Source organism: Schistocerca gregaria, chromosome 2, assembly GCF_023897955.1.
Source record: "Schistocerca gregaria isolate iqSchGreg1 chromosome 2, iqSchGreg1.2, whole genome shotgun sequence".
In the NCBI taxonomy this organism is placed as follows: Eukaryota; Metazoa; Arthropoda; class Insecta; order Orthoptera; family Acrididae; genus Schistocerca; species Schistocerca gregaria.
In genome coordinates, this window is record NC_064921.1 from 1,018,706,524 (window position 1) to 1,018,729,062 (window position 22,539).

Genomic DNA, 22,539 nt, shown 5'->3' on the forward strand with positions numbered 1-22,539 from the left:
TTCACACAAAAAAAAACAAGCAAATTTCGCAGTCAGGCCCTGGAGATGTTTATAGAAACGATGGCAGCAGTGTGTTTCCGCTCGCACGTCAGATTGGCCGAGCGGTCTAAGGCGCCAGATTTAAGCTCTGGTTCCCGAAAGGGAGCGTGGGTTCGAACCCCACATCTGACAATGAATTTTAAATATTCCAAACCTACCCGTTTCCTTCGTGCGGGAAAGGAAGTAAATTTCGCGCAAACAGGTTGAAGAGATATTATCAGTGACGGCAGTGATTATGGCGCTTGCCCTGCACGTCTGATTGTCTGGCCGTCAGAAGGAACGGAAAGCTGTTAGGAGGCATGGCTTTCAGCCAGGCAGCCCGGATTCGATTCCTGGTAGCCGAACATACTTTTGTTTGCTGAGTCTTGGCTATTCTCACGGCGCTTACGTTTTCTTTGTGTTGTGCTTTTTGGGTCCAAGCATCAAGAAAGCAAAAGTCAACGAAAACAGATACGTGGTTAAATGTCTGGCAGGGCAGTAATGAAGGTGGATGAGCCGGTGGACCGGGTATTGGACTGGTGACGTGGCCGAATTGCATCGCTCCTCAGCTCAGTACGTTAGAGCGTCGTGCTGTGAACACAAAGGCCATGTATTCGATAGCACTAAGTGCCATTTCATTTTTCTCTCATAAAAGACAGTGCTTCCTCCAGCGAGACACTGCCAGGTAAATACCAAGTGATGTGCACAAGAAGCAAGACGTCTGCATGTTTCGCGGCGTTGTCGATAACGGCCATACCACGCTGAGTGCAGCGGTTCTCGTCTGTTGATTGGAGTTAATAGCGGTTGGCCGTGTTTAGTACTTGGATGGGCGACCAGCTTGGAGCTCTACCTACATTTGGCTTCTTTCATTTTGCCTATTTACTTAGGTGTCGTCGCTGCTTAGCGATAATGATGCGGTCCAGCACGCTGACGCCACTCCTGCCTGTCGGTGCACTAAAGCGCGAATCTGTGGCCACAATAAAATGAAAGGTTCTGTCGTATGTTTGTCGGTTTTTGGTCTCTCGCAGTCGTTTCTCCCGCCTGCCCTCTACATATATGCCCATTTCCAAGCGTCAGCTCTCGCGTCAGCCGAGCAAAGTCGAGACAAGTCGACACATGGAGACACACGATGCTGTGAATCGAAATCCGGCGACTACCGCAATGGCGACACGGAGTGAGACGTGGGGCGAAGGAAAACTATTCGTACCACGACGGTTCTGTTTCGAGGATCGCGTTACGTTACGTGGAATAGCCCTAGAAGAAAAATGTACGTTTCGTGCTGTGGCCGGGAATCGAACCCGGATCAACTGCTTGGGAAGCAACCATGCTGACCGTTACACCACCATCGCCTTGCGTGCCGAGTCATTCACGCCGCGATGTATCGGCTACCCTCCTGCCACCAGAGGCCGAAAGCGAAGGCGCTGTAGGCGTTCAACGCCAGGGCAGAGGTTGGCACATCTGAACGCAGTGTGTAGGTGCTGCTAGCGTAAATAGAAGCACAACTGACAGCCGTTGGAAAACTGCCCTTTAATTTACAGCAGCATGATATAAGAAATATCTAATGTGACGTACGTACAGACGATCCAGAGACGATTGAGCATAATTGTGCCAGTCCAGAAGTAGAAAGCGCCTAAGTATCACAATGTTAAGTTGGTTAGTTTGATCCTCGCCTGGAGCATATCATTAGCTTCCCCTGAGGGCGAAATACACAGCGTAGCCGTTGCTAGGGAACGGACTTTTATTGTCGTTCGTTGTTTTCTCCACGCCAATGTGAAAATTGATAGTTAGAGTTCTGCTCGTTCCACTTAAGGCCGAAGGCGTCGGAAAACAACGGTGCCAGGCACCGTATTTAAGTTCCGGGTGCCGACAGTGAGGGTGGGGTGTTACCTCACATCTCACAACTCGTTTTAAATACTCTAAAAAAACGTATTTCCTTCACACAAAAAAAAAACAAGCAAATTTCGCAGTCAGGCCCTGGAGATGTTTATAGAAACGATGGCAGCAGTGTGTTTCCACTCGCACGTCAGATTGGCCGAGCGGTCTAAGGCGCCAGATTTAAGCTCTGGTTCCCGAAAGGGAGCGTGGGTTCGAACCCCACATCTGACAATGAATTTTAAATATTCCAAACCTACCCGTTTCCTTCGTGCGGGAAAGGAAGTAAATTTCGCGCAAACAGGTTGAAGAGATATTATCAGTGACGGCAGTGATTATGGCGCTTGCCCTGCACGTCTGATTGTCTGGCCGTCAGAAGGAACGGAAAGCTGTTAGGAGGCATGGCTTTCAGCCAGGCAGCCCGGATTCGATTCCTGGTAGCCGAACATACTTTTGTTTGCAGAGTCTTGGCTAGTCTCACGGCGCTTACGTTTTCTTTGTGTTGTGCTTTTTGCGTCCAAGCATCAAGAAAGCAAAAGTCAACGAAAACAGATACGTGGTTAAATGTCTGGCAGGGCAGTAATGAAGGTGGATGAGCCGGTGGACCGGGTATTGGACTGGTGACATGGCCGAATTGCATCGCTCCTCAGCTCAGTACGTTAGAGCGTCGTGCTGTGAACACAAAGGCCATGTATTCGATAGCACTAAGTGCCATTTCATTTTTCTCTCATAAAAGACAGTGCTTCCTCCAGCGAGACACTGCCAGGTAAATACCAAGTGATGTGCACAAGAAGCAAGACGTCTGCACGTTTCGCGGCGTTGTCGATAACGGCCATACCACGCTGAGTGCAGCGGTTCTCGTCTGTTGATTGGAGTTAATAGCGGTTGGCCGTGTTTAGTACTTGGATGGGCGACCAGCTTGGAGCTCTACCTACATTTGGCTTCTTTCATTTTGCCTATTTACTTAGGTGTCGTCGCTGCTTAGCGATAATGATGCGGTCCAGCACGCTGACGCCACTCCTGCCTGTCGGTGCACTAAAGCGCGAATCTGTGGCCACAATAAAATGAAAGGTTCTGTCGTATGTTTGTCGGTTTTTGGTCTCTCGCAGTCGTTTCTCCCGCCTGCCCTCTACATATATGCCCATTTCCAAGCGTCAGCTCTCGCGTCAGCCGAGCAAAGTCGAGACAAGTCGACACATGGAGACACACGATGCTGTGAATCGAAATCCGGCGACTACCGCAATGGCGACACGGAGTGAGACGTGGGGCGAAGGAAAACTATTCGTACCACGACGGTTCTGTTTCGAGGATCGCGTTACGTTACGTGGAATAGCCCTAGAAGAAAAATGTACGTTTCGTGCGGTGGCCGGGAATCGAACCCGGATCAACTGCTTGGGAAGCAACCATGCTGACCGTTACACCACCACCGCCTTGCGTGCCGAGTCATTCACGCCGCGATGTATCGGCTACCCTCCTGCCACCAGAGGCCGAAGGCGAAGGCGCTGTAGGCGTTCAACGCCAGGGCAGAGGTTGGCACATCTGAACGCAGTGTGTAGGTGCTGCTAGCGTAAATAGAAGCACAACTGACAGCCGTTGGAAAACTGCCCTTTAATTTACAGCAGCATGATATAAGAAATATCTAATGTGACGTACGTACAGACGATCCAGAGACGATTGAGCATAATTGTGCCAGTCCAGAAGTAGAAGGCGCCTAAGTATCACAATGTTAAGTTGGTTAGTTTGATCCTCGCCTGGAGCATATCATTAGCTTCCCCTGAGGGCGAAATACACAGCGTAGCCGTTGCTAGGGAACGGACTTTTATTGTCGTTCGTTGTTTTCTCCACGCCAATGTGGAAATTGATAGTTAGAGTTCTGCTCGTTCCACTTAAGGCCGAAGGCGTCGGAAAACAACGGTGCCAGGCACCATATTTAAGTTCCGGGTGCCGACAGTGAGGGTGGGGTGTTACCTCACATCTCACAACTCGTTTTAAATACTCTAAAAAAACGTATTTCCTTCACACAAAAAAAAACAAGCAAATTTCGCAGTCAGGCCCTGGAGATGTTTATAGAAACGATGGCAGCAGTGTGTTTCCGCTCGCACGTCAGATTGGCCGAGCGGTCTAAGGCGCCAGATTTAAGCTCTGGTTCCCGAAAGGGAGCGTGGGTTCGAACCCCACATCTGACAATGAATTTTAAATATTCCAAACCTACCCGTTTCCTTCGTGCGGGAAAGGAAGTAAATTTCGCGCAAACAGGTTGAAGAGATATTATCAGTGACGGCAGTGATTATGGCGCTTGCCCTGCACGTCTGATTGTCTGGCCGTCAGAAGGAACGGAAAGCTGTTAGGAGGCATGGCTTTCAGCCAGGCAGCCCGGATTCGATTCCTGGTAGCCGAACATACTTTTGTTTGCTGAGTCTTGGCTATTCTCACGGCGCTTACGTTTTCTTTGTGTTGTGCTTTTTGGGTCCAAGCATCAAGAAAGCAAAAGTCAACGAAAACAGATACGTGGTTAAATGTCTGGCAGGGCAGTAATGAAGGTGGATGAGCCGGTGGACCGGGTATTGGACTGGTGACGTGGCCGAATTGCATCGCTCCTCACATCAGTACGTTAGAGCGTCGTGCTGTGAACACAAAGGCCATGTATTCGATAGCACTAAGTGCCATTTCATTTTTCTCTCATAAAAGACAGTGCTTCCTCCAGCGAGACACTTCCAGGTAAATACCAAGTGATGTGCACAAGAAGCAAGACGTCTGCACGTTTCGCGGCGTTGTCGATAACGGCCATACCACGCTGAGTGCAGCGGTTCTCGTCTGTTGATTGGAGTTAATAGCGGTTGGCCGTGTTTAGTACTTGGATGGGCGACCAGCTTGGAGCTCTACCTACATTTGGCTTCTTTCATTTTGCCTATTTACTTAGGTGTCGTCGCTTCTTAGCGATAATGATGCGGTCCAGCACGCTGACGCCACTCCTGCCTGTCGGTGCACTAAAGCGCGAATCTGTGGCCACAATAAAATGAAAGGTTCTGTCGTATGTTTGTCGGTTTTTGGTCTCTCGCAGTCGTTTCTCCCGCCTGCCCTCTACATATATGCCCATTTCCAAGCGTCAGCTCTCGCGTCAGCCGAGCAAAGTCGAGACAAGTCGACACATGGAGACACACGATGCTGTGAATCGAAATCCGGCGGCTACCGCAATGGCGACACGGAGTGAGACGTGGGGCGAAGGAAAACTATTCGTACCACGACGGTTCTGTTTCGAGGATCGCGTTACGTTACGTGGAATAGCCCTAGAAGAAAAATGTACGTTTCGTGCGGTGGCCGGGAATCGAACCCGGATCAACTGCTTGGGAAGCAACCATGCTGACCGTTACACCACCACCGCCTTGCGTGCCGAGTCATTCACGCCGCGATGTATCGGCTACCCTCCTGCCACCAGAGGCCGAAGGCGAAGGCGCTGTAGGCGTTCAACGCCAGGGCAGAGGTTGGCACATCTGAACGCAGTGTGTAGGTGCTGCTAGCGTAAATAGAAGCACAACTGACAGCCGTTGGAAAACTGCCCTTTAATTTACAGCAGCATGATATAAGAAATATCTAATGTGACGTACGTACAGACGATCCAGAGACGATTGAGCATAATTGTGCCAGTCCAGAAGTAGAAGGCGCCTAAGTATCACAATGTTAAGTTGGTTAGTTTGATCCTCGCCTGGAGCATATCATTAGCTTCCCCTGAGGGCGAAATACACAGCGTAGCCGTTGCTAGGGAACGGACTTTTATTGTCGTTCGTTGTTTTCTCCACGCCAATGTGAAAATTGATAGTTAGAGTTCTGCTCGTTCCACTTAAGGCCGAAGGCGTCGGAAAACAACGGTGCCAGGCACCATATTTAAGTTCCGGGTGCCGACAGTGAGGGTGGGGTGTTACCTCACATCTCACAACTCGTTTTAAATACTCTAAAAAAACGTATTTCCTTCACACAAAAAAAAAACAAGCAAATTTCGCAGTCAGGCCCTGGAGATGTTTATAGAAACGATGGCAGCAGTGTGTTTCCGCTCGCACGTCAGATTGGCCGAGCGGTCCAAGGCGCCAGATTTAAGCTCTGGTTCCCGAAAGGGAGCGTGGGTTCGAACCCCACATCTGACAATGAATTTTAAATATTCCAAACCTACCCGTTTCCTTCGTGCGGGAAAGGAAGTAAATTTCGCGCAAACAGGTTGAAGAGATATTATCAGTGACGGCAGTGATTATGGCGCTTGCCCTGCACGTCTGATTGTCTGGCCGTCAGAAGGAACGGAAAGCTGTTAGGAGGCATGGCTTTCAGCCAGGCAGCCCGGATTCGATTCCTGGTAGCCGAACATACTTTTGTTTGCTGAGTCTTGGCTAGTCTCACGGCGCTTACGTTTTCTTTGTGTTGTGCTTTTTGGGTCCAAGCATCAAGAAAGCAAAAGTCAACGAAAACAGATACGTGGTTAAATGTCTGGCAGGGCAGTAATGAAGGTGGATGAGCCGGTGGACCGGGTATTGGACTGGTGACGTGGCCGAATTGCATCGATCATCAGCTCAGTACGTTAGAGCGTCGTGCTGTGAACACAAAGGCCATGTATTCGATAGCACTAAGTGCCATTTCATTTTTCTCTCATAAAAGACAGTGCTTCCTCCAGCGAGACACTGCCAGGTAAATACCAAGTGATGTGCACAAGAAGCAAGACGTCTGCACGTTTCGCGGCGTTGTCGATAACGGCCATACCACGCTGAGTGCAGCGGTTCTCGTCTGTTGATTGGAGTTAATAGCGGTTGGCCGTGTTTAGTACTTGGATGGGCGACCAGCTTGGAGCTCTACCTACATTTGGCTTCTTTCATTTTGCCTATTTACTTAGGTGTCGTCGCTGCTTAGCGATAATGATGCGGTCCAGCACGCTGACGCCACTCCTGCCTGTCGGTGCACTAAAGCGCGAATCTGTGGCCACAATAAAATGAAAGGTTCTGTCGTATGTTTGTCGGTTTTTGGTCTCTCGCAGTCGTTTCTCCCGCCTGCCCTCTACATATATGCCCATTTCTAAGCGTCAGCTCTCGCGTCAGCCGAGCAAAGTCGAGACAAGTCGACACATGGAGACACACGATGCTGTGAATCGAAATCCGGCGACTACCGCAATGGCGACACGGAGTGAGACGTGGGGCGAAGGAAAACTATTCGTACCACGACGGTTCTGTTTCGAGGATCGCGTTACGTTACGTGGAATAGCCCTAGAAGAAAAATGTACGTTTCGTGCGGTGGCCGGGAATCGAACCCGGATCAACTGCTTGGGAAGCAACCATGCTGACCGTTACACCACCACCGCCTTGCGTGCCGAGTCATTCACGCCGCGATGTATCGGCTACCCTCCTGCCACCAGAGGCCGAAGGCGAAGGCGCTGTAGGCGTTCAACGCCAGGGCAGAGGTTGGCACATCTGAACGCAGTGTGTAGGTGCTGCTAGCGTAAATAGAAGCACAACTGACAGCCGTTGGAAAACTGCCCTTTAATTTACAGCAGCATGATATAAGAAATATCTAATGTGACGTACGTACAGACGATCCAGAGACGATTGAGCATAATTGTGCCAGTCCAGAAGTAGAAGGCGCCTAAGTATCACAATGTTAAGTTGGTTAGTTTGATCCTCGCCTGGAGCATATCATTAGCTTCCCCTGAGGGCGAAATACACAGCGTAGCCGTTGCTAGGGAACGGACTTTTATTGTCGTTCGTTGTTTTCTCCACGCCAATGTGGAAATTGATAGTTAGAGTTCTGCTCGTTCCACTTAAGGCCGAAGGCGTCGGAAAACAACGGTGCCAGGCACCATATTTAAGTTCCGGGTGCCGACAGTGAGGGTGGGGTGTTACCTCACATCTCACAACTCGTTTTAAATACTCTAAAAAAACGTATTTCCTTCACACAAAAAAAAACAAGCAAATTTCGCAGTCAGGCCCTGGAGATGTTTATAGAAACGATGGCAGCAGTGTGTTTCCGCTCGCACGTCAGATTGGCCGAGCGGTCTAAGGCGCCAGATTTAAGCTCTGGTTCCCGAAAGGGAGCGTGGGTTCGAACCCCACATCTGACAATGAATTTTAAATATTCCAAACCTACCCGTTTCCTTCGTGCGGGAAAGGAAGTAAATTTCGCGCAAACAGGTTGAAGAGATATTATCATTGACGGCAGTGATTATGGCGCTTGCCCTGCACGTCTGATTGTCTGGCCGTCAGAAGGAACGGAAAGCTGTTAGGAGGCATGGCTTTCAGCCAGGCAGCCCGGATTCGATTCCTGGTAGCCGAACATACTTTTGTTTGCTGAGTCTTGGCTATTCTCACGGCGCTTACGTTTTCTTTGTGTTGTGCTTTTTGGGTCCAAGCATCAAGAAAGCAAAAGTCAACGAAAACAGATACGTGGTTAAATGTCTGGCAGGGCAGTAATGAAGGTGGATGAGCCGGTGGACCGGGTATTGGACTGGTGACGTGGCCGAATTGCATCGATCATCAGCTCAGTACGTTAGAGCGTCGTGCTGTGAACACAAAGGCCATGTATTCGATAGCACTAAGTGCCATTTCATTTTTCTCTCATAAAAGACAGTGCTTCCTCCAGCGAGACACTGCCAGGTAAATACCAAGTGATGTGCACAAGAAGCAAGACGTCTGCACGTTTCGCGGCGTTGTCGATAACGGCCATACCACGCTGAGTGCAGCGGTTCTCGTCTGTTGATTGGAGTTAATAGCGGTTGGCCGTGTTTAGTACTTGGATGGGCGACCAGCTTGGAGCTCTACCTACATTTGGCTTCTTTCATTTTGCCTATTTACTTAGGTGTCGTCGCTGCTTAGCGATAATGATGCGGTCCAGCACGCTGACGCCACTCCTGCCTGTCGGTGCACTAAAGCGCGAATCTGTGGCCACAATAAAATGAAAGGTTCTGTCGTATGTTTGTCGGTTTTTGGTCTCTCGCAGTCGTTTCTCCCGCCTGCCCTCTACATATATGCCCATTTCTAAGCGTCAGCTCTCGCGTCAGCCGAGCAAAGTCGAGACAAGTCGACACATGGAGACACACGATGCTGTGAATCGAAATCCGGCGACTACCGCAATGGCGACACGGAGTGAGACGTGGGGCGAAGGAAAACTATTCGTACCACGACGGTTCTGTTTCGAGGATCGCGTTACGTTACGTGGAATAGCCCTAGAAGAAAAATGTACGTTTCGTGCGGTGGCCGGGAATCGAACCCGGATCAACTGCTTGGGAAGCAACCATGCTGACCGTTACACCACCACCGCCTTGCGTGCCGAGTCATTCACGACGCGATGTATCGGCTACCCTCCTGCCACCAGAGGCCGAAGGCGAAGGCGCTGTAGGCGTTCAACGCCAGGGCAGAGGTTGGCACATCTGAACGCAGTGTGTAGGTGCTGCTAGCGTAAATAGAAGCACAACTGACAGCCGTTGGAAAACTGCCCTTTAATTTACAGCAGCATGATATAAGAAATATCTAATGTGACGTACGTACAGACGATCCAGAGACGATTGAGCATAATTGTGCCAGTCCAGAAGTAGAAAGCGCCTAAGTATCACAATGTTAAGTTGGTTAGTTTGATCCTCGCCTGGAGCATATCATTAGCTTCCCCTGAGGGCAAAATACACAGCGTAGCTGTTGCTAGGGAACGGACTTTTATTGTCGTTCGTTGTTTTCTCCACGCCAATGTGAAAATTGATAGTTAGAGTTCTGCTCGTTCCACTTAAGGCCGAAGGCGTCGGAAAACAACGGTGCCAGGCACCATATTTAAGTTCCGGGTGCCGACAGTGAGGGTGGGGTGTTACCTCACATCTCACAACTCGTTTTAAATACTCTAAAAAAACGTATTTCCTTCACACAAAAAAAAAACAAGCAAATTTCGCAGTCAGGCCCTGGAGATGTTTATAGAAACGATGGCAGCAGTGTGTTTCCACTCGCACGTCAGATTGGCCGAGCGGTCTAAGGCGCCAGATTTAAGCTCTGGTTCCCGAAAGGGAGCGTGGGTTCGAACCCCACATCTGACAATGAATTTTAAATATTCCAAACCTACCCGTTTCCTTCGTGCGGGAAAGGAAGTAAATTTCGCGCAAACAGGTTGAAGAGATATTATCAGTGAAGGCAGTGATTATGGCGCTTGCCCTGCACGTCTGATTGTCTGGCCGTCAGAAGGAACGGAAAGCTGTTAGGAGGCATGGCTTTCAGCCAGGCAGCCCGGATTCGATTCCTGGTAGCCGAACATACTTTTGTTTGCTGAGTCTTGGCTAGTCTCACGGCGCTTACGTTTTCTTTGTGTTGTGCTTTTTGGGTCCAAGCATCAAGAAAGCAAAAGTCAACGAAAACAGATACGTGGTTAAATGTCTGGCAGGGCAGTAATGAAGGTGGATGAGCCGGTGGACCGGGTATTGGACTGGTGACGTGGCCGAATTGCATCGCTCCTCAGCTCAGTACGTTAGAGCGTCGTGCTGTGAACACAAAGGCCATGTATTCGATAGCACTAAGTGCCATTTCATTTTTCTCTCATAAAAGACAGTGCTTCCTCCAGCGAGACACTGCCAGGTAAATACCAAGTGATGTGCACAAGAAGCAAGACGTCTGCACGTTTCGCGGCGTTGTCGATAACGGCCATACCACGCTGAGTGCAGCGGTTCTCGTCTGTTGATTGGAGTTAATAGCGGTTGGCCGTGTTTAGTACTTGGATGGGCGACCAGCTTGGAGCTCTACCTACATTTGGCTTCTTTCATTTTGCCTATTTACTTAGGTGTCGTCGCTGCTTAGCGATAATGATGCGGTCCAGCACGCTGACGCCACTCCTGCCTGTCGGTGCACTAAAGCGCGAATCTGTGGCCACAATAAAATGAAAGGTTCTGTCGTATGTTTGTCGGTTTTTGGTCTCTCGCAGTCGTTTCTCCCGCCTGCCCTCTACATATATGCCCATTTCCAAGCGTCAGCTCTCGCGTCAGCCGAGCAAAGTCGAGACAAGTCGACACATGGAGACACACGATGCTGTGAATCGAAATCCGGCGACTACCGCAATGGCGACACGGAGTGAGACGTGGGGCGAAGGAAAACTATTCGTACCACGACGGTTCTGTTTCGAGGATCGCGTTACGTTACGTGGAATAGCCCTAGAAGAAAAATGTACGTTTCGTGCGGTGGCCGGGAATCGAACCCGGATCAACTGCTTGGGAAGCAACCATGCTGACCGTTACACCACCACCGCCTTGCGTGCCGAGTCATTCACGCCGCGATGTATCGGCTACCCTCCTGCCACCAGAGGCCGAAGGCGAAGGCGCTGTAGGCGTTCAACGCCAGGGCAGAGGTTGGCACATCTGAACGCAGTGTGTAGGTGCTGCTAGCGTAAATAGAAGCACAACTGACAGCCGTTGGAAAACTGCCCTTTAATTTACAGCAGCATGATATAAGAAATATCTAATGTGACGTACGTACAGACTATCCAGAGACGATTGAGCATAATTGTGCCAGTCCAGAAGTAGAAAGCGCCTAAGTATCACAATGTTAAGTTGGTTAGTTTGATCCTCGCCTGGAGCATATCATTAGCTTCCCCTGAGGGCGAAATACACAGCGTAGCCGTTGCTAGGGAACGGACTTTTATTGTCGTTCGTTGTTTTCTCCACGCCAATGTGAAAATTGATAGTTAGAGTTCTGCTCGTTCCACTTAAGGCCGAAGGCGTCGGAAAACAACGGTGCCAGGCACCATATTTAAGTTCCGGGTGCCGACAGTGAGGGTGGGGTGTTACCTCACATCTCACAACTCGTTTTAAATACTCTAAAAAAACGTATTTCCTTCACACAAAAAAAAACAAGCAAATTTCGCAGTCAGGCCCTGGAGATGTTTATAGAAACGATGGCAGCAGTGTGTTTCCACTCGCACGTCAGATTGGCCGAGCGGTCTAAGGCGCCAGATTTAAGCTCTGGTTCCCGAAAGGGAGCGTGGGTTCGAACCCCACATCTGACAATGAATTTTAAATATTCCAAACCTACCCGTTTCCTTCGTGCGGGAAAGGAAGTAAATTTCGCGCAAACAGGTTGAAGAGATATTATCAGTGAAGGCAGTGATTATGGCGCTTGCCCTGCACGTCTGATTGTCTGGCCGTCAAAAGGAACGGAAAGCTGTTAGGAGGCATGGCTTTCAGCCAGGCAGCCCGGATTCGATTCCTGGTAGCCGAACATACTTTTGTTTGCTGAGTCTTGGCTAGTCTCACGGCGCTTACGTTTTCTTTGTGTTGTGCTTTTTGGGTCCAAGCATCAAGAAAGCAAAAGTCAACGAAAACAGATACGTGGTTAAATGTCTGGCAGGGCAGTAATGAAGGTGGATGAGCCGGTGGACCGGGTATTGGACTGGTGACGTGGCCGAATTGCATCGCTCCTCAGCTCAGTACGTTAGAGCGTCGTGCTGTGAACACAAAGGCCATGTATTCGATAGCACTAAGTGCCATTTCATTTTTCTCTCATAAAAGACAGTGCTTCCTCCAGCGAGACACTGCCAGGTAAATACCAAGTGATGTGCACAAGAAGCAAGACGTCTGCACGTTTCGCGGCGTTGTCGATAACGGCCATACCACGCTGAGTGCAGCGGTTCTCGTCTGTTGATTGGAGTTAATAGCGGTTGGCCGTGTTTAGTACTTGGATGGGCGACCAGCTTGGAGCTCTACCTACATTTGGCTTCTTTCATTTTGCCTATTTACTTAGGTGTCGTCGCTGCTTAGCGATAATGATGCGGTCCAGCACGCTGACGCCACTCCTGCCTGTCGGTGCACTAAAGCGCGAATCTGTGGCCACAATAAAATGAAAGGTTCTGTCGTATGTTTGTCGGTTTTTGGTCTCTCGCAGTCGTTTCTCCCGCCTGCCCTCTACATATATGCCCATTTCCAAGCGTCAGCTCTCGCGTCAGCCGAGCAAAGTCGAGACAAGTCGACACATGGAGACACACGATGCTGTGAATCGAAATCCGGCGACTACCGCAATGGCGACACGGAGTGAGACGTGGGGCGAAGGAAAACTATTCGTACCACGACGGTTCTGTTTCGAGGATCGCGTTACGTTACGTGGAATAGCCCTAGAAGAAAAATGTACGTTTCGTGCGGTGGCCGGGAATGGAACCCGGATCAACTGCTTGGGAAGCAACCATGCTGACCGTTACACCACCACCGCCTTGCGTGCCGAGTCATTCACGCCGCGATGTATCGGCTACCCTCCTGCCACCAGAGGCCGAAGGCGAAGGCGCTGTAGGCGTTCAACGCCAGGGCAGAGGTTGGCACATCTGAACGCAGTGTGTAGGTGCTGCTAGCGTAAATAGAAGCACAACTGACAGCCGTTGGAAAACTGCCCTTTAATTTACAGCAGCATGATATAAGAAATATCTAATGTGACGTACGTACAGACGATCCAGAGACGATTGAGCATAATTGTGCCAGTCCAGAAGTAGAAAGCGCCTAAGTATCACAATGTTAAGTTGGTTAGTTTGATCCTCGCCTGGAGCATATCATTAGCTTCCCCTGAGGGCGAAATACACAGCGTAGCCGTTGCTAGGGAACGGACTTTTATTGTCGTTCGTTGTTTTCTCCACGCCAATGTGAAAATTGATAGTTAGAGTTCTGCTCGTTCCACTTAAGGCCGAAGGCGTCGGAAAACAACGGTGCCAGGCACCATATTTAAGTTCCGGGTGCCGACAGTGAGGGTGGGGTGTTACCTCACATCTCACAACTCGTTTTAAATACTCTAAAAAAACGTATTTCCTTCACACAAAAAAAAACAAGCAAATTTCGCAGTCAGGCCCTGGAGATGTTTATAGAAACGATGGCAGCAGTGTGTTTCCACTCGCACGTCAGATTGGCCGAGCGGTCTAAGGCGCCAGATTTAAGCTCTGGTTCCCGAAAGGGAGCGTGGGTTCGAACCCCACATCTGACAATGAATTTTAAATATTCCAAACCTACCCGTTTCCTTCGTGCGGGAAAGGAAGTAAATTTCGCGCAAACAGGTTGAAGAGATATTATCAGTGAAGGCAGTGATTATGGCGCTTGCCCTGCACGTCTGATTGTCTGGCCGTCAGAAGGAACGGAAAGCTGTTAGGAGGCATGGCTTTCAGCCAGGCAGCCCGGATTCGATTCCTGGTAGCCGAACATACTTTTGTTTGCTGAGTCTTGGCTAGTCTCACGGCGCTTACGTTTTCTTTGTGTTGTGCTTTTTGGGTCCAAGCATCAAGAAAGCAAAAGTCAACGAAAACAGATACGTGGTTAAATGTCTGGCAGGGCAGTAATGAAGGTGGATGAGCCGGTGGACCGGGTATTGGACTGGTGACGTGGCCGAATTGCATCGCTCCTCAGCTCAGTACGTTAGAGCGTCGTGCTGTGAACACAAAGGCCATGTATTCGATAGCACTAAGTGCCATTTCATTTTTCTCTCATAAAAGACAGTGCTTCCTCCAGCGAGACACTGCCAGGTAAATACCAAGTGATGTGCACAAGAAGCAAGACGTCTGCACGTTTCGCGGCGTTGTCGATAACGGCCATACCACGCTGAGTGCAGCGGTTCTCGTCTGTTGATTGGAGTTAATAGCGGTTGGCCGTGTTTAGTACTTGGATGGGCGACCAGCTTGGAGCTCTACCTACATTTGGCTTCTTTCATTTTGCCTATTTACTTAGGTGTCGTCGCTGCTTAGCGATAATGATGCGGTCCAGCACGCTGACGCCACTCCTGCCTGTCGGTGCACTAAAGCGCGAATCTGTGGCCACAATAAAATGAAAGGTTCTGTCGTATGTTTGTCGGTTTTTGGTCTCTCGCAGTCGTTTCTCCCGCCTGCCCTCTACATATATGCCCATTTCCAAGCGTCAGCTCTCGCGTCAGCCGAGCAAAGTCGAGACAAGTCGACACATGGAGACACACGATGCTGTGAATCGAAATCCGGCGACTACCGCAATGGCGACACGGAGTGAGACGTGGGGCGAAGGAAAACTATTCGTACCACGACGGTTCTGTTTCGAGGATCGCGTTACGTTACGTGGAATAGCCCTAGAAGAAAAATGTACGTTTCGTGCGGTGGCCGGGAATCGAACCCGGATCAACTGCTTGGGAAGCAACCATGCTGACCGTTACACCACCACCGCCTTGCGTGCCGAGTCATTCACGCCGCGATGTATCGGCTACCCTCCTGCCACCAGAGGCCGAAGGCGAAGGCGCTGTAGGCGTTCAACGCCAGGGCAGAGGTTGGCACATCTGAACGCAGTGTGTAGGTGCTGCTAGCGTAAATAGAAGCACAACTGACAGCCGTTGGAAAACTGCCCTTTAATTTACAGCAGCATGATATAAGAAATATCTAATGTGACGTACGTACAGACTATCCAGAGACGATTGAGCATAATTGTGCCAGTCCAGAAGTAGAAAGCGCCTAAGTATCACAATGTTAAGTTGGTTAGTTTGATCCTCGCCTGGAGCATATCATTAGCTTCCCCTGAGGGCGAAATACACAGCGTAGCCGTTGCTAGGGAACGGACTTTTATTGTCGTTCGTTGTTTTCTCCACGCCAATGTGAAAATTGATAGTTAGAGTTCTGCTCGTTCCACTTAAGGCCGAAGGCGTCGGAAAACAACGGTGCCAGGCACCATATTTAAGTTCCGGGTGCCGACAGTGAGGGTGGGGTGTTACCTCACATCTCACAACTCGTTTTAAATACTCTAAAAAAACGTATTTCCTTCACACAAAAAAAAACAAGCAAATTTCGCAGTCAGGCCCTGGAGATGTTTATAGAAACGATGGCAGCAGTGTGTTTCCACTCGCACGTCAGATTGGCCGAGCGGTCTAAGGCGCCAGATTTAAGCTCTGGTTCCCGAAAGGGAGCGTGGGTTCGAACCCCACATCTGACAATGAATTTTAAATATTCCAAACCTACCCGTTTCCTTCGTGCGGGAAAGGAAGTAAATTTCGCGCAAACAGGTTGAAGAGATATTATCAGTGAAGGCAGTGATTATGGCGCTTGCCCTGCACGTCTGATTGTCTGGCCGTCAGAAGGAACGGAAAGCTGTTAGGAGGCATGGCTTTCAGCCAGGCAGCCCGGATTCGATTCCTGGTAGCCGAACATACTTTTGTTTGCTGAGTCTTGGCTAGTCTCACGGCGCTTACGTTTTCTTTGTGTTGTGCTTTTTGGGTCCAAGCATCAAGAAAGCAAAAGTCAACGAAAACAGATACGTGGTTAAATGTCTGGCAGGGCAGTAATGAAGGTGGATGAGCCGGTGGACCGGGTATTGGACTGGTGACGTGGCCGAATTGCATCGCTCCTCAGCTCAGTACGTTAGAGCGTCGTGCTGTGAACACAAAGGCCATGTATTCGATAGCACTAAGTGCCATTTCATTTTTCTCTCATAAAAGACAGTGCTTCCTCCAGCGAGACACTGCCAGGTAAATACCAAGTGATGTGCACAAGAAGCAAGACGTCTGCACGTTTCGCGGCGTTGTCGATAACGGCCATACCACGCTGAGTGCAGCGGTTCTCGTCTGTTGATTGGAGTTAATAGCGGTTGGCCGTGTTTAGTACTTGGATGGGCGACCAGCTTGGAGCTCTACCTACATTTGGCTTCTTTCATTTTGCCTATTTACTTAGGTGTCGTCGCTGCTTAGCGATAATGATGCGGTCCAGCACGCTGACGCCACTCCTGCCTGTCGGTGCACTAAAGCGCGAATCTGTGGCCACAATAAAATGAAAGGTTCTGTCGTATGTTTGTCGGTTTTTGGTCTCTCGCAGTCGTTTCTCCCGCCTGCCCTCTACATATATGCCCATTTCCAAGCGTCAGCTCTCGCGTCAGCCGAGCAAAGTCGAGACAAGTCGACACATGGAGACACACGATGCTGTGAATCGAAATCCGGCGACTACCGCAATGGCGACACGGAGTGAGACGTGGGGCGAAGGAAAACTATTCGTACCACGACGGTTCTGTTTCGAGGATCGCGTTACGTTACGTGGAATAGCCCTAGAAGAAAAATGTACGTTTCGTGCGGTGGCCGGGAATCGAACCCGGATCAACTGCTTGGGAAGCAACCATGCTGACCGTTACACCACCACCGCCTTGCGTGCCGAGTCATTCACGCCGCGATGTATCGGCTACCCTCCTGCCACCAGAGGCCGAAGGCGAAGGCGCTGTAGGCGTTCAACGCCAGGGCAGAGGTTGGCACATCTGAACGCAGTGTGTAGGTGCTGCTAGCGTAAATAGAAGCACAACTGACAGCCGTTGGAAAACTGCCCTTTAATTTACAGCAGCATGATATAAGAAATATCTAATGTGACGTACGTACAGACTATCCAGAGACGATTGAGCATAATTGTGCCAGTCCAGAAGTAGAAAGCGCCTAAGTATCACAATGTTAAGTTGGTTAGTTTGATCCTCGCCTGGAGCATATCATTAGCTTCCCCTGAGGGCGAAATACACAGCGTAGCCGTTGCTAGGGAACGGACTTTTATTGTCGTTCGTTGTTTTCTCCACGCCAATGTGAAAATTGATAGTTAGAGTTCTGCTCGTTCCACTTAAGGCCGAAGGCGTCGGAAAACAACGGTGCCAGGCACCATATTTAAGTTCCGGGTACCGACAGTGAGGGTGGGGTGTTACCTCACATCTCACAACTCGTTTTAAATACTCTAAAAAAACGTATTTCCTTCACACACAAAAAAACAAGCAAATTTCGCAGTCAGGCCCTGGAGATGTTTATAGAAACGATGGCAGCAGTGTGTTTCCGCTCGCACGTCAGATTGGCCGAGCGGTCTAAGGCGCCAGATTTAAGCTCTGGTTCCCGAAAGGGAGCGTTGGTTCGAACCCCACATCTAACAATGAATTTTAAATATTCCAAACCTACCCGTTTCCTTCGTGCGGGAAAGGAAGTAAATTTCGCGCAAACAGGTTGAAGAGATATTATCAGTGACGGCAGTGATTATGGCGCTTGCCCTGCACGTCTGATTGTCTGGCCGTCAGAAGGAACGGAAAGCTGTTAGGAGGCATGGCTTTCAGCCAGGCAGCCCGGATTCGATTCCTGGTAGCCGAACATACTTTTGTTTGCTGAGTCTTGGCTAGTCTCACGGCGCTTACGTTTTCTTTGTGTTGTGCTTTTTGGGTCCAAGCATCAAGAAAGCAAAAGTCAACGAAAACAGATACGTGGTTAAATGTCTGGCAGGGCAGTAATGAAGGTGGATGAGCCGGTGGACCGGGTATTGGACTGGTGACGTGGCCGAATTGCATCGCTCCTCAGCTCAGTACGTTAGAGCGTCGTGCTGTGAACACAAAGGCCATGTATTCGATAGCACTAAGTGCCATTTCATTTTTCTCTCATAAAAGACAGTGCTTCCTCCAGCGAGACACTGCCAGGTAAATACCAAGTGATGTGCACAAGAAGCAAGACGTCTGCACGTTTCGCGGCGTTGTCGATAACGGCCATACCACGCTGAGTGCAGCGGTTCTCGTCTGTTGATTGGAGTTAATAGCGGTTGGCCGTGTTTAGTACTTGGATGGGCGACCAGCTTGGAGCTCTACCTACATTTGGCTTCTTTCATTTTGCCTATTTACTTAGGTGTCGTCGCTGCTTAGCGATAATGATGCGGTCCAGCACGCTGACGCCACTCCTGCCTGTCGGTGCACTAAAGCGCGAATCTGTGGCCACAATAAAATGAAAGGTTCTGTCGTATGTTTGTCGGTTTTTGGTCTCTCGCAGTCGTTTCTCCCGCCTGCCCTCTACATATATGCCCATTTCCAAGCGTCAGCTCTCGCGTCAGCCGAGCAAAGTCGAGACAAGTCGACACATGGAGACACACGATGCTGTGAATCGAAATCCGGCGACTACCGCAATGGCGACACGGAGTGAGACGTGGGGCGAAGGAAAACTATTCGTACCACGACGGTTCTGTTTCGAGGATCGCGTTACGTTACGTGGAATAGCCCTAGAAGAAAAATGTACGTTTCGTGCGGTGGCCGGGAATCGAACCCGGATCAACTGCTTGGGAAGCAACCATGCTGACCGTTACACCACCACCGCCTTGCGTGCCGAGTCATTCACGCCGCGATGTATCGGCTACCCTCCTGCCACCAGAGGCCGAAGGCGAAGGCGCTGTAGGCGTTCAACGCCAGGGCAGAGGTTGGCACATCTGAACGCAGTGTGTAGGTGCTGCTAGCGTAAATAGAAGCACAACTGACAGCCGTTGGAAAACTGCCCTTTAATTTACAGCAGCATGATATAAGAAATATCTAATGTGACGTACGTACAGACTATCCAGAGACGATTGAGCATAATTGTGCCAGTCCAGAAGTAGAAAGCGCCTAAGTATCACAATGTTAAGTTGGTTAGTTTGATCCTCGCCTGGAGCATATCATTAGCTTCCCCTGAGGGCGAAATACACAGCGTAGCCGTTGCTAGGGAACGGACTTTTATTGTCGTTCGTTGTTTTCTCCACGCCAATGTGAAAATTGATAGTTAGAGTTCTGCTCGTTCCACTTAAGGCCGAAGGCGTCGGAAAACAACGGTGCCAGGCACCATATTTAAGTTCCGGGTGCCGACAGTGAGGGTGGGGTGTTACCTCACATCTCACAACTCGTTTTAAATACTCTAAAAAAACGTATTTCCTTCACACAAAAAAAAACAAGCAAATTTCGCAGTCAGGCCCTGGAGATGTTTATAGAAACGATGGCAGCAGTGTGTTTCCACTCGCACGTCAGATTGGCCGAGCGGTCTAAGGCGCCAGATTTAAGCTCTGGTTCCCGAAAGGGAGCGTGGGTTCGAACCCCACATCTGACAATGAATTTTAAATATTCCAAACCTACCCGTTTCCTTCGTGCGGGAAAGGAAGTAAATTTCGCGCAAACAGGTTGAAGAGATATTATCAGTGAAGGCAGTGATTATGGCGCTTGCCCTGCACGTCTGATTGTCTGGCCGTCAGAAGGAACGGAAAGCTGTTAGGAGGCATGGCTTTCAGCCAGGCAGCCCGGATTCGATTCCTGGTAGCCGAACATACTTTTGTTTGCTGAGTCTTGGCTAGTCTCACGGCGCTTACGTTTTCTTTGTGTTGTGCTTTTTGGGTCCAAGCATCAAGAAAGCAAAAGTCAACGAAAACAGATACGTGGTTAAATGTCTGGCAGGGCAGTAATGAAGGTGGATGAGCCGGTGGACCGGGTATTGGACTGGTGACGTGGCCGAATTGCATCGCTCCTCAGCTCAGTACGTTAGAGCGTCGTGCTGTGAACACAAAGGCCATGTATTCGATAGCACTAAGTGCCATTTCATTTTTCTCTCATAAAAGACAGTGCTTCCTCCAGCGAGACACTGCCAGGTAAATACCAAGTGATGTGCACAAGAAGCAAGACGTCTGCACGTTTCGCGGCGTTGTCGATAACGGCCATACCACGCTGAGTGCAGCGGTTCTCGTCTGTTGATTGGAGTTAATAGCGGTTGGCCGTGTTTAGTACTTGGATGGGCGACCAGCTTGGAGCTCTACCTACATTTGGCTTCTTTCATTTTGCCTATTTACTTAGGTGTCGTCGCTGCTTAGCGATAATGATGCGGTCCAGCACGCTGACGCCACTCCTGCCTGTCGGTGCACTAAAGCGCGAATCTGTGGCCACAATAAAATGAAAGGTTCTGTCGTATGTTTGTCGGTTTTTGGTCTCTCGCAGTCGTTTCTCCCGCCTGCCCTCTACATATATGCCCATTTCCAAGCGTCAGCTCTCGCGTCAGCCGAGCAAAGTCGAGACAAGTCGACACATGGAGACACACGATGCTGTGAATCGAAATCCGGCGACTACCGCAATGGCGACACGGAGTGAGACGTGGGGCGAAGGAAAACTATTCGTACCACGACGGTTCTGTTTCGAGGATCGCGTTACGTTACGTGGAATAGCCCTAGAAGAAAAATGTACGTTTCGTGCGGTGGCCGGGAATCGAACCCGGATCAACTGCTTGGGAAGCAACCATGCTGACCGTTACACCACCACCGCCTTGCGTGCCGAGTCATTCACGCCGCGATGTATCGGCTACCCTCCTGCCACCAGAGGCCGAAGGCGAAGGCGCTGTAGGCGTTCAACGCCAGGGCAGAGGTTGGCACATCTGAACGCAGTGTGTAGGTGCTGCTAGCGTAAATAGAAGCACAACTGACAGCCGTTGGAAAACTGCCCTTTAATTTACAGCAGCATGATATAAGAAATATCTAATGTGACGTACGTACAGACTATCCAGAGACGATTGAGCATAATTGTGCCAGTCCAGAAGTAGAAAGCGCCTAAGTATCACAATGTTAAGTTGGTTAGTTTGATCCTCGCCTGGAGCATATCATTAGCTTCCCCTGAGGGCGAAATACACAGCGTAGCCGTTGCTAGGGAACGGACTTTTATTGTCGTTCGTTGTTTTCTCCACGCCAATGTGAAAATTGATAGTTAGAGTTCTGCTCGTTCCACTTAAGGCCGAAGGCGTCGGAAAACAACGGTGCCAGGCACCATATTTAAGTTCCGGGTGCCGACAGTGAGGGTGGGGTGTTACCTCACATCTCACAACTCGTTTTAAATACTCTAAAAAAACGTATTTCCTTCACACAAAAAAAAACAAGCAAATTTCGCAGTCAGGCCCTGGAGATGTTTATAGAAACGATGGCAGCAGTGTGTTTCCACTCGCACGTCAGATTGGCCGAGCGGTCTAAGGCGCCAGATTTAAGCTCTGGTTCCCGAAAGGGAGCGTGGGTTCGAACCCCACATCTGACAATGAATTTTAAATATTCCAAACCTACCCGTTTCCTTCGTGCGGGAAAGGAAGTAAATTTCGCGCAAACAGGTTGAAGAGATATTATCAGTGAAGGCAGTGATTATGGCGCTTGCCCTGCACGTCTGATTGTCTGGCCGTCAGAAGGAACGGAAAGCTGTTAGGAGGCATGGCTTTCAGCCAGGCAGCCCGGATTCGATTCCTGGTAGCCGAACATACTTTTGTTTGCTGAGTCTTGGCTAGTCTCACGGCGCTTACGTTTTCTTTGTGTTGTGCTTTTTGGGTCCAAGCATCAAGAAAGCAAAAGTCAACGAAAACAGATACGTGGTTAAATGTCTGGCAGGGCAGTAATGAAGGTGGATGAGCCGGTGGACCGGGTATTGGACTGGTGACGTGGCCGAATTGCATCGCTCCTCAGCTCAGTACGTTAGAGCGTCGTGCTGTGAACACAAAGGCCATGTATTCGATAGCACTAAGTGCCATTTCATTTTTCTCTCATAAAAGACAGTGCTTCCTCCAGCGAGACACTGCCAGGTAAATACCAAGTGATGTGCACAAGAAGCAAGACGTCTGCACGTTTCGCGGCGTTGTCGATAACGGCCATACCACGCTGAGTGCAGCGGTTCTCGTCTGTTGATTGGAGTTAATAGCGGTTGGCCGTGTTTAGTACTTGGATGGGCGACCAGCTTGGAGCTCTACCTACATTTGGCTTCTTTCATTTTGCCTATTTACTTAGGTGTCGTCGCTGCTTAGCGATAATGATGCGGTCCAGCACGCTGACGCCACTCCTGCCTGTCGGTGCACTAAAGCGCGAATCTGTGGCCACAATAAAATGAAAGGTTCTGTCGTATGTTTGTCGGTTTTTGGTCTCTCGCAGTCGTTTCTCCCGCCTGCC

The 22,539-nt window shown here is 49.8% G+C and overlaps 23 non-coding genes across 23 annotated transcripts; 12 read left to right on the top strand and 11 right to left on the bottom strand.

The window, feature by feature from the left end:
• Nucleotides 1-87: 87 nt before the first annotated feature.
• On the top strand, nucleotides 88-171 carry Trnal-uaa (transfer RNA leucine (anticodon UAA)). Its single transcript has one exon. It is a non-coding gene; the product is annotated as a tRNA-Leu (tRNA).
• Nucleotides 172-1,295: 1,124 nt separating this feature from the next.
• On the bottom strand, nucleotides 1,296-1,367 carry Trnag-ccc (transfer RNA glycine (anticodon CCC)). The gene has a single exon. It is a non-coding gene; the product is annotated as a tRNA-Gly (tRNA).
• Nucleotides 1,368-2,040: 673 nt separating this feature from the next.
• Trnal-uaa (transfer RNA leucine (anticodon UAA)) lies at nucleotides 2,041-2,124 on the top strand. The gene has a single exon. It is a non-coding gene; the product is annotated as a tRNA-Leu (tRNA).
• Nucleotides 2,125-3,248: 1,124 nt separating this feature from the next.
• Trnag-ccc (transfer RNA glycine (anticodon CCC)) lies at nucleotides 3,249-3,320 on the bottom strand. The gene has a single exon. It is a non-coding gene; the product is annotated as a tRNA-Gly (tRNA).
• A 672-nt stretch (nucleotides 3,321-3,992) lies between these two features.
• On the top strand, nucleotides 3,993-4,076 carry Trnal-uaa (transfer RNA leucine (anticodon UAA)). Its single transcript has one exon. It is a non-coding gene; the product is annotated as a tRNA-Leu (tRNA).
• A 1,124-nt stretch (nucleotides 4,077-5,200) lies between these two features.
• Trnag-ccc (transfer RNA glycine (anticodon CCC)) lies at nucleotides 5,201-5,272 on the bottom strand. The gene has a single exon. It is a non-coding gene; the product is annotated as a tRNA-Gly (tRNA).
• A 673-nt stretch (nucleotides 5,273-5,945) lies between these two features.
• On the top strand, nucleotides 5,946-6,029 carry Trnal-uaa (transfer RNA leucine (anticodon UAA)). Its single transcript has one exon. It is a non-coding gene; the product is annotated as a tRNA-Leu (tRNA).
• A 1,124-nt stretch (nucleotides 6,030-7,153) lies between these two features.
• Trnag-ccc (transfer RNA glycine (anticodon CCC)) lies at nucleotides 7,154-7,225 on the bottom strand. The gene has a single exon. It is a non-coding gene; the product is annotated as a tRNA-Gly (tRNA).
• A 672-nt stretch (nucleotides 7,226-7,897) lies between these two features.
• On the top strand, nucleotides 7,898-7,981 carry Trnal-uaa (transfer RNA leucine (anticodon UAA)). The gene has a single exon. It is a non-coding gene; the product is annotated as a tRNA-Leu (tRNA).
• A 1,124-nt stretch (nucleotides 7,982-9,105) lies between these two features.
• On the bottom strand, nucleotides 9,106-9,177 carry Trnag-ccc (transfer RNA glycine (anticodon CCC)). The gene has a single exon. It is a non-coding gene; the product is annotated as a tRNA-Gly (tRNA).
• Nucleotides 9,178-9,850: 673 nt separating this feature from the next.
• Trnal-uaa (transfer RNA leucine (anticodon UAA)) lies at nucleotides 9,851-9,934 on the top strand. Its single transcript has one exon. It is a non-coding gene; the product is annotated as a tRNA-Leu (tRNA).
• Nucleotides 9,935-11,058: 1,124 nt separating this feature from the next.
• Nucleotides 11,059-11,130, bottom strand: Trnag-ccc (transfer RNA glycine (anticodon CCC)). The gene has a single exon. It is a non-coding gene; the product is annotated as a tRNA-Gly (tRNA).
• A 672-nt stretch (nucleotides 11,131-11,802) lies between these two features.
• Trnal-uaa (transfer RNA leucine (anticodon UAA)) lies at nucleotides 11,803-11,886 on the top strand. Its single transcript has one exon. It is a non-coding gene; the product is annotated as a tRNA-Leu (tRNA).
• A 1,124-nt stretch (nucleotides 11,887-13,010) lies between these two features.
• Trnag-ccc (transfer RNA glycine (anticodon CCC)) lies at nucleotides 13,011-13,082 on the bottom strand. Its single transcript has one exon. It is a non-coding gene; the product is annotated as a tRNA-Gly (tRNA).
• A 672-nt stretch (nucleotides 13,083-13,754) lies between these two features.
• On the top strand, nucleotides 13,755-13,838 carry Trnal-uaa (transfer RNA leucine (anticodon UAA)). The gene has a single exon. It is a non-coding gene; the product is annotated as a tRNA-Leu (tRNA).
• A 1,124-nt stretch (nucleotides 13,839-14,962) lies between these two features.
• Nucleotides 14,963-15,034, bottom strand: Trnag-ccc (transfer RNA glycine (anticodon CCC)). Its single transcript has one exon. It is a non-coding gene; the product is annotated as a tRNA-Gly (tRNA).
• A 672-nt stretch (nucleotides 15,035-15,706) lies between these two features.
• Nucleotides 15,707-15,790, top strand: Trnal-uaa (transfer RNA leucine (anticodon UAA)). Its single transcript has one exon. It is a non-coding gene; the product is annotated as a tRNA-Leu (tRNA).
• A 1,124-nt stretch (nucleotides 15,791-16,914) lies between these two features.
• Nucleotides 16,915-16,986, bottom strand: Trnag-ccc (transfer RNA glycine (anticodon CCC)). Its single transcript has one exon. It is a non-coding gene; the product is annotated as a tRNA-Gly (tRNA).
• Nucleotides 16,987-17,658: 672 nt separating this feature from the next.
• Nucleotides 17,659-17,742, top strand: Trnal-uaa (transfer RNA leucine (anticodon UAA)). The gene has a single exon. It is a non-coding gene; the product is annotated as a tRNA-Leu (tRNA).
• A 1,124-nt stretch (nucleotides 17,743-18,866) lies between these two features.
• On the bottom strand, nucleotides 18,867-18,938 carry Trnag-ccc (transfer RNA glycine (anticodon CCC)). The gene has a single exon. It is a non-coding gene; the product is annotated as a tRNA-Gly (tRNA).
• A 672-nt stretch (nucleotides 18,939-19,610) lies between these two features.
• Nucleotides 19,611-19,694, top strand: Trnal-uaa (transfer RNA leucine (anticodon UAA)). Its single transcript has one exon. It is a non-coding gene; the product is annotated as a tRNA-Leu (tRNA).
• Nucleotides 19,695-20,818: 1,124 nt separating this feature from the next.
• Nucleotides 20,819-20,890, bottom strand: Trnag-ccc (transfer RNA glycine (anticodon CCC)). Its single transcript has one exon. It is a non-coding gene; the product is annotated as a tRNA-Gly (tRNA).
• A 672-nt stretch (nucleotides 20,891-21,562) lies between these two features.
• On the top strand, nucleotides 21,563-21,646 carry Trnal-uaa (transfer RNA leucine (anticodon UAA)). The gene has a single exon. It is a non-coding gene; the product is annotated as a tRNA-Leu (tRNA).
• The last annotated feature ends 893 nt before the right edge of the window (nucleotides 21,647-22,539 follow it).